We start from the raw sequence: 9,987 nt of genomic DNA, 5'->3' as shown, positions 1-9,987 counted from the left end.
TTCACTGTGGAATGACTACTGAGCCTTCCACAATATTAACAAAACAGTCTTTTCTATATGCTGCATATAATTAACAATGCATAATTAGTACTCAAATATTTACATAATACTATAAATATGCATAATAAGAGATGGTTAGATAAGATAGCTGATTTGTGAACATATTTAAGTGTTCACTATGATTAAGGCAACCACTACATTTCGTAAACCGTTGGGGAAGCCTGAAAGTTTAATTAATGTCAACACAAAAGTCTGTTCATGCAAAAGTTTACCCCACTCTATCACTCCTCTCAAATTTAGAAGATTGAGTTAATTCATCAGAGAGCAGAAACATTTGCTGATGTCTCATCAAAAGGAAATAGTTGGCAAAGAACTCAAACTGAAAATTATTAGTGCCAATTATTCCATAACATATAAGCCAAAAATTTACTTACTGCTTTTTGAATGATTCACAAGGGAAAGAGGGGCTAAAAATTCTTAAGAAATATTTGGTCAAACCAAATAGTTTGAGCCACTAGATGTTAGCGAATGTACAAATAAACATGAATGATACTACTATAATGTAAAAGTGGAAGGGAGCGGAAACCAATCTGCTGTAGGTGCTGGGATGGATTCTTGGCCCTGCCTAAGTCATTCAGTTCGAATGAAACCAGAATTTTACCCCTTAACTTTATGTTTCTTAAATTTAGAAAGCTCAGCTTTGAGCCTAAATCTACCAAGTGTCCCTTTAAACAACTGATTCAGGTGCTGGGACTTTTTTGTTGTTGTTGTTGTTTGTGTGTAAGAATATACAGTTCTGAGATCATATTGGGGAGGTCTTCAGTTACCTTCACTCTGAGGAGCTTCAAATGTCCACGTAGTGGTGAGGAGATTCTGGGGGGCACTGGCCATGTGGTCTCTGCTCCTTCCCACCCCTGCTCCATCCCTGCCTGCTGCTTCTGGTAAGTGCAGGGGCAGTTCCACTCATCCCCTGGAGCAGTGCAGCCCAAGAGCAGAGCTGCACTGGTCTAACTGGTGCTGCTCTTGGGCTGTGCCGCTCTGGGAGAAGGGTGGGACCACCCCTGCTCTGATCAGAAGTAGCACGGCCCTAATGATGACTGCACAGGGGCAGGGGCACTTAGTGGGGAGCACTTGTGATCCCTTATGCACCCACCACCTCACCCCTCTATGTAACACTCTTAGCTACACAAAGAATAGGAACATAGAACGAGCTGCTTAAAATATTTTGAAATATATCTGGTTATGAACTGAATGTGCTTTAAATTTAAGTGTCCTGGAGTGAAAATTAAACTACTGACATTTTAACTTCCTAGAAGGGTAGATTCTACATGAAAAGCACCAAGGGTGACATCCAGTTAAGCATTCAGGCCATTCGTCATCTTTAGTATAATCAGCTGCAGCTAGACAAAAGTCAGAAATATCAAATCTTGCAGTACAATAAACAAAATTTTAGAAATATGTTATTCAATTTCTTACAGAGGAGAAGTGGGCTAGGAACACGGACATTCAAAATGCACAAAAAGTTATGGCTTTGCCATTCACCTCTAAAGAAGTTTCTTCACAGTATGTATTTGTGTCCCACCTATACCATTAACAACCCATGTAGAAAAAGTTACAAATCTAAATACAACTATCTAGGTCAGGTCTGCTGATGGGAGGAAGGAGGGGCAAAGGGGGCAGTGTCCCAGGGGGCCAGCAAGTCCAAGCAGCCTAGACTCCAACTGCTACCGCTGATACTTTGACAGTACCCAAGCTCCAGCCCCCTTTGAAGTGGCCCAGCAGTGCTGCTCCCATGATGTACGGCTGTGAGGAGGTGGTGGATGGGCAGTGCCATAGTCTGGGCAGCATTGAGAACTAAACTACCCTTGTCACTTTCAAGACATGGAGCCATGCTACCCTGCCCTGGGGCCCATAGCAGCTATGTTGGAAGAAAATGCCAGGATTAAAAACATGTCTGTCCAACTTTTCCTTATTTTAACTCAAGTCCAAAACTGCTCTCTAGCCTTTGAGGAGTAAATTAATTTCAGTCCCGAGTAGTTTTTCTACTAACACCACTCTCCTGTCCACTCTTAATCCTAGCGTACAGGTGCGCAACAAGATCATCGAAGTAGGTGGAAATTACACAAAGACAAGTATTTATGTTTTTCTAAATAATCATAGTTCCTTGAGTTGCATGTAGACTGATATGGGTCTACATGCAACTCAAGGAACTATGATTATTTAGAAAAACATAAATACTTGTCTTTGTGTAATTTCCACCTACTTCGATGATCTTGTTGCGCACCTGTACGCTAGGATTAAGAGTGGACAGGAGAGTGGTGTTAGTAGAAAAACTACTCGGGACTGAAATTAATTTACTCCTCAAAGGCTAGAGAGCAGTTTTGGACTTGAGTTAAAATACGGAAAAGTTGGACAGACATGTTTTAATCCTGGCATTTTCTTCCAATTGGCTAGTGGCCATGCCACAACTGACTTCAGTGGAAACCAAGAGCCTCCCTAACTTTGAGAATCTGAGCTCAGTAATAAAGGTTAGGAGGACGGGGTGCAAAAACACCCTGACATGATCATAAATGGCCAGGGTCTTACAATTTGTGTAATGAGTGTGTGGTGGAAAGATCATTTGGTTCTAATTCACAGGGAAAACGTTCTTGGTATGAACAGCTGTCCCCTAGTTATGCTCTTTGGGGGAGGGCACATCAGCTTAGAAAGAGTTCTGATGTATCTGTTTTATGTGTCTTAAGTAAAAAGTTAGTTTCCCATATTAGGCTTAATTATCTGCAAGGAAGTCCCTCCTGTCTTGTGGGAGGGAAACACCACACTAAACCTGAGGATTCAATTTATTCTTTAAACACAATGAAATGTTTCTACACAACTTTCACACATAACACCACTCATTTCAGCTAACCTCAAGTCCTTTCCCTTCGCATTTCCCCTCCCTGCAACGAGCCTCCCCCTGCTGTCCCAACATTTTTTTTTCCCACTGTGCCACTTTCTGGTTTTTATGAACCAGTCTCTGGCTTTTAGAAACCCTTAGTCAGACTGGCTCTAATTCCTACCCCACCCATCCCACCCCCTGCAAAAAGAGGCCGTCTGCCCTTAGATGCTCATGAAGGCAAAAATGATAAAAGCTGTGTCTACACATAAGCGCCCTTTCAAAAGGGCGAAAATCAAAGTTCAGCTTTCGAAAAAGCTGCCATCGAAAGAGAGCACCCGCCGCCATTTCTCAGATCAGCATTCCAATCTGCTCTTTCCAAGTGCCGTCGAGGTTTTTCGAGAGAGCTTCCACACAACTCCAAGCCCTCTTTCGAAAGAAGGGAGGCAGGAAACGCCATGGACGGGGTCCCATGGCTGACAAGCTCTTCCAGGGCCACAGCTCCTTTAAAGGGCCCCTCCCTCCATCCTCCCTCTGCACGAGCTGAGTGCTGCCCAGCCTGTCCCAGCCCAGCAGAGCCCACTCATGGCCACCATGGAGGCCCAGCAACAGCTCCTGCAGGAGGACACCCTCATCATGGATGCCCTACTGGCAGTGCCATGCACCCTCACTGCAGCTGCACCTCAGCTCAGCGGGTGGCTGCACAGTCCCCCCCCAGGAGCCCCGCTGAGTGCCCTGAAGCCTCTGGACCCACCCCAGCAGCACCGACTGGTGGGAGCGCATGGTGCTAGGGGAGTGGGGTGAGGAAAGGTGGCTGCATAACTTCTGCATGTCGAGGCAGACCTTAGACGAGATCTGCCACTGGCTCACCCCCACACTCTGGCACCAGGACACCTGCATGCGGCCAGCCCTCACACTGGAGAAATGGGTCGTGATTGCCATCTGGAAGCTGGCCATCCCAGACTCCTATCACTGTGTGGGACAGCAGTTCGGGGTGGGCAAGGCTGGGTCTTCCTCGGCCCGGCAGGGGGCCCTTTGGCCACGGCCCTGATGACACGCTGCCTGGGGTGGAGTCCAGACGCCTCCGACAGCTGTGGGCAAACTCTCTGGGACAAGGGATGGCACGGGCCTCTCCTGACCTATGGATGGTGCAGCTGTGTGGAGGGGAGGAGAACATGTCAGTTATGTGCACCAGATGGAGAGGACCTGGCTGTCACCTACCTGCCCAAGCCCACCCCATGGGGCCCCCTGCCCCCTCCAGGGAGCACTGACACTCCCCCACCGGGATGGGGTCTCTCAGCCTGGGTCTGATTCCAGCGGTCTCTCCTGCAGGTAGCCCTTCCTAGCCTGCGGTGCATGGGCCTCAGGCACCATCTGGCCTCTACCCTTGTGTGGCTTACGGCACTGTCCACTGGAGAAGGGTGCTGGGCGTTGCTGGTGTGGCACTGCAGGGTGCTGCATCCCATGTGGCAGCTGGCCCGTGTGCAGGCCAGGCCCACCAGTTCTGTGTGTGGGTGCCTAGCTGTTGCGTTGCCCCCACCCTGTGGGGTAGGTGTGCGCCCCTCCCTAGATGTACCCGAGGGTCCCTCGGCGACATCCAGAGATGTCCAGCCCTCAGTCGCACAGCTGGAGGAGTGGGAGGGGATCAAAATGGTCCGCTCCCCCTCCTCATTTGACCAGTCCATGGTCCCCTCGCCCTCCTGGGTCCCCGATCTGGGCTGCTCCTCCTCCTCCGGCTGCAGCTCCTCCCCAGAGGTGTCCAGGAAAGCCACAGGGGGTGAACTCTCCTGGGATTCCAGGATGCTCTGTAGCTCCCTGTAGAAGGGGCACATTGCTGGTCCTGACCCAGAGCGTCTGGCCTGGTCCAGGCAGATCCCTGACGCAGCTCTTTTACTTTGGACCATACCTGCTCCGCGGTACGCTCTGGGTGGCCCCTGGTGTGGAGGCCCATTGCCAAGCGGCTGAAGGCTGCGGCATTGCGCCGCTTCGCGCCCATGCGGTGCGGGACCTCCTTGTCCTGCCAGAGGCCGAGGAGGTCCCGCAGCTCCCGCTCCGTCCAGGAGGGAGCCCTTTTTTTTTTCTCCCCCTGGGAGCTTTGCAGGGGCTCGGAGGGGGGCTGGCTGCTGGCCATGAGGGTGCTGGAGCATCAGGCTGGAGCACCTGTGCAGGCTGATCCTACCCTGCTCTCAGCTTCCTGCCATGGGTTTCCTGTGTGTGTGCAGCTTTAAGGCAGCCAAACGCAGGGACCATAGAGCCGCGTTCCAGCTGATTGGTGCCATGGCAGACCTGTATTTCGAAAGAGTGGACTGTGGAGCATCTACATGCCTAGTCTTTCGATTTATTACTTCAGAAGGGAGCCATCCTCCTTACACAGGATCGGGGTTCGGATTTCAAAGTCTGCACCCCGTTCTTTCGATTTCCTTTCGAAAGGCGAGTTTACAAGCGTGGATGCCCCTCCCACTCTTTTGAGAAAGGGGCTTTTATTTTGAAGTTTTTTGCACGTGTAGGCACAGCCAAAGAAAGTGAAAGAACAAAAATCTGACTCCAGTTAGCTTAGTGGTAGAGTGTTGAAGAAGAGCACAAGAAATACTGGACCACCGTGTTCTCTCCTATGATTAAAAAGCAAAGTATCCATCACTGATAACCCCCAACATTCTGAAGTGTTCCTGGCTTGTCCCTACTAGGGAAAGTACCTGAACATGCTGAGTAGCAGCCAACCCTCTGACATTCCCTCTGTAGTGGTCAAGACGCTGCTCTATGAAAAATGAGCATGTCAGAAGATAATTAACCCCTTGAATTTTTATGTTGTTTGCAACCTCTGCAGGGAGGTTCTGAAGTATGGGAGCAGTCAGAAGAAAACATGAGATGCTTGACAAAAATGATCGGCATGTGGTCAAAAAAGGACGGGTTTGGGTGGAAGAATGAGATCTATTTTCAGTCTCTCATAGTTCAACTTGTTATATTTGCTTCGTCGTTTTTATTTTGTTGATCAAGGTTTGAGTCGTTTCTCTGGGCGGGGAAGACAAAAAAAAAAAAAAAACCACACTAGAACAAAAACTCTCCAGCACTAAAAGGTTTAGTAACATTTGATTATCACTACTGCTCTAGAGAGAGACAGACTTCGTGGAGGGCAGAGAGAAGGAGGAACAACATGAGAGCTGGGAACCAGGATGCAAGGAGTTATACTCAGTACATTTTTAAAGGCAAAGAAAAAAGAGAGGGAGGAGCTAGTACTCAGCTGGCTTTCCCCCACCCACTCTCTTCCGTCAGGTTCCTCTGGCTGAAGCCAGCAGGGGTTCTGGCTCCCACACCCTTGCCCTGTAGCAGTGTGGGGGCTGGGAGGCTGCCAAGTGGGCTCCAGCTACCAGCCCCATGCTGCTGCGGGGCTGGTGGGGGCTCCAGCAGCCCTGCACCTGAAAGCCAACTGGGGAACAGGGCCCCACAAGCAGCCTCATCTGGGGCATCTTGGCTGGGGGGTGGATATTGTTAAGGAGGTGCCAGTACTCAGTACGAGCACGTCCCACCATTTTTAAAAAAGCAGCCCTAGTTCTATACATAGTTCTTTCATTGAGTTACTGTGTGACTTGGAGCAACTCTCTGCTCCTGACTGCCTCACTCTCTATCTGAAACACAGGGATAATGCATGTTGAACCTCTAGAATCCCACACTCATCTGGCAACATCCATAATCCAGCATGATTTTATTAGCTGGAGAACAAGTTCTGTTATCCCGTGAAGTTTCCTCATAGCCAACAGTCCTGGCTCTCAGTGTTCTGTGCTGTTATTTAGCTGTAATTTACCCCTAAATGTCTTGTCAGAAGTAGAAGCTGTGGAAGAGCTGATAATGCTCTTAGACCATATTGACCTCCATGGTCCAGCAAATTCTCTCATGTGGAACCTGTCAGATCCCCAGGGTACCAGATTAGAGAGGTTCAACTTGTATTAATATAAATCACATGGGCCTTGCTTAGATTAAGTACTACTTTTTTGTACACTGCTTTCTATTCACAGTGCCATTTAATTAGATGATCAGGTATTATAATAACTGTTACACAAACACAAATGCCTTGGTACTTGAGGCATTTACTGCCATCATATGTTGAAAATTAGATTGTGGTTTTCTGATTTAGGCTATGTTTAGACTATAGTTGCTATTTCAAGATACAAATGTATGTGATACTCAAGTTATTGAGACAGTCTAGATGTAGCCTTAGTGTCTGCAAGTCAACTGAGCAGAAAGCTAGGGCTAAGAACTTCAACATTCAGAGGGTATGCTCAGGTCTCATGCTCTGGTTCAGCTCCCTCGCTAATTCCAAGCCTATCTGGACACTTAAGAGAATAAAGGAAGACATTCTCATTCAAAGTTAATAAGATCATAGCTACTAAGATATCACCTTGATGTACTTTGTTTTAGTGCTTAGATGTTTGCCCTCTATTTGCAAGGGCTTAGCAGCAAATAAACTACCAAAGCTGTACTGAAAACATTTTGATCTGTAAATGCCATCCTTTTTTTCCCAAAAATCTACTTTTACAGGCTTATTTTCATGGTGACAGTTTCATTGCATTTGTTGTGTTGTAAACCATGTAAAGCTCAGCAATAAAATGTCTGCAAACTGTAGAAGTAATAGCAGACATGTCTCAAACAAGATAAGTCGTTTCTTGCCAATATTGCTACGCTTCATAAATACAAACTCAAGTCTTTTCTGTTTTCTAGATCAGTAGCAGTTTCATTTTAATTAAATACAACATAAAATATTCATTTGTGAAAAACAAAAAAACATTAAATTATAGCGCTTTCGACAAACTTCCTGCACAAAAGAGCCATTTTGAACTTTAAGTGGATTGATACACTTCAAGCATCCATCAATAAAAACTGTATTAGGAGCACTGCAACAGTCCTACAAATAAATGAACTATTTGTATTTCCCGATAACGTAAGTGCTTCTGTGAACTCATTCCAATTTCAAAACACTAAACGTTTCAGCCGTGGCTGTAATTAAGAAACTATAACATCTAAAGTAAAAAGGCGGATGCTGCCAGTGCCATTTCACACAACACAGCTCCTAAGCATTTCACTCCATAATACAACAAAACAATAAATTATGTCGTTTAATCTTGCACTGGATAATGGATACAGCCAAGTGAGGGGATGTGCTCTTAAAATAGGTTTTCTTCTTCTTGGAATCTACACATCTGAGTTTAGTTGCCACAGGCCTCCAAAATGTGACTACAACATGCATCATTATAACCCCTTTCAATTAAAAAAAAACCACACACAAACTACTACTACTTTGTATGGCTTCAGTTTGGCATAAACTCAGAAATTATTGTCCAGAATTTAACATGGACTGTGAGCACATTTATTAATACAACAATGCTCAGCCAGCTACATAGGTTCTCGGTCACTTCCAGGACAAACAAGCAGGTTTATGATGTCATTAGAGGATGGAAAAATATTCATTGTAATATTATTTCATGGATAAAGCATAGGACTAATCTCCAGCCACTCCTGACCTCTAATTTCTGTTGTGCCTACTGATTTCTTGTGTGGTTAGAGGCTAATCATTTACCCTATTGTGTTTCAGTGTCTTTATCTGTAAAGCAGGGAAAATCACGGCTTACTCAAGGGTCAGGTTTAATATTTGTACAGAACTCCAATGGCAAAAAAACCACTATTTAAGTCCTGTATATTGTATTAAACTGTTTAGCAATACATAGGTCTAAATAAAATTCACTACAGTTACCTGGGCTATTGGGAACTATATTTGAAATCCTATTCTGGACAGTCAGCTGCTGAAAAGATACTACTCACCACCTCATTCATTAGTTAGAGCTGATTTAAAAAGAAAAGTTGATCTTTTTTCCCCCCAAAGGAAGAGAGAAAACATAACCCAAAAATGTCCCTACATTTACCTCTCTCTACCATTAAGACTCCAAGAGGCCAAGTTTGAACATGAAAAACCATGAAGCAGGGATCTCCAAAGAGCTGCATTGATATTGCATGGTCATTGAAAGGTATCAGACTGGTGCAGGGTTCCTAGCATCCACTCTCTGGCAACATTGGCTGGCCCTATGATCCTCTAACACACAGATCCCCAGCATGGTGAAAAAACCCACATTAAAATAGCACCACCTCTAATTGCACTGCTCTGTCTGTGCAAAGCAAATGAACAGCCAGCTCTAAGTTTGCCCTAAATTGTATTTAGGGCCAGATGGGCCCAAGCAGAGCAGCAAAAGTGATATAAAGCTATCTTTGCCCCATCACTCGTCCTACAAAACACTTGCATCTCAACTGAGCAAGAGGATCCAGGCAGGGACAATCAGTGTTCCCCACCTTCATCTCCCTGATTCAAGAAAGAGTAGAACTCTAAGCTTCACCATCCCTAAGTCTGTATTATTTTAAAGAGTTTTTCTTTTTCATGACTTCGGCAAACCACCTTTCACGGAGTTAGAACATTACTTAGCACCTACACTAAACAACCAAACTGTTGGCTATATAATCAGGAGTTTTCACTATATCATGCACTTTTAAAATCTAAAGCATCAATACATATGAAGAATTCCATGCCTCTCCAAGTTCTCTGTACAGCTAACCAACCTGCAAACCATCCCAGCTACATTTTATGCCATTTTACTCTTTCAATACTTTTGCCCTCGTTTTTAAAGTGAATGAGACAAATAGCTTTATCCCAAATGATTAAATAAGCCAAATAATACATGTAGAAGGAGCATATTGAAATTTGAGGAATCAGTGATGTGGTTTGTTTTAATTCCTTTGGAAACCCTGCAGAATGGAGGTCCTAGGAGAAGTCATACCCAAAGACTACTCCTGTTATTACATCTACATGGGTGACATGCAGATAGCCAGAGTCACTGGATATATACACACACAGTCTCAAAGTAGATAGCACTGAGCTTGAAGGCTGGCGGTGGGGTATGGGATTATGAACTATTCTGCCATTAGCAATTCAAATCTGGCTACCTATGGAACGATTAGGGAAGAATTTCAGAGCAGTTTCCTTCTCCAGAGACCTCTTCTGTAGGCTTCTTCATGGAAAAGGAGAATATAGGCTTGTGAGTTTTAGCTTAGCGCTACACGAGTCTCATTCTTAGCTT

The sequence above is a fragment of the Carettochelys insculpta genome, chromosome 8 (assembly GCF_033958435.1).
Source record: "Carettochelys insculpta isolate YL-2023 chromosome 8, ASM3395843v1, whole genome shotgun sequence".
NCBI lineage: Eukaryota > Metazoa > Chordata > Testudines > Carettochelyidae > Carettochelys > Carettochelys insculpta.
Note: the sequence above shows the minus strand (reverse complement) of the source record.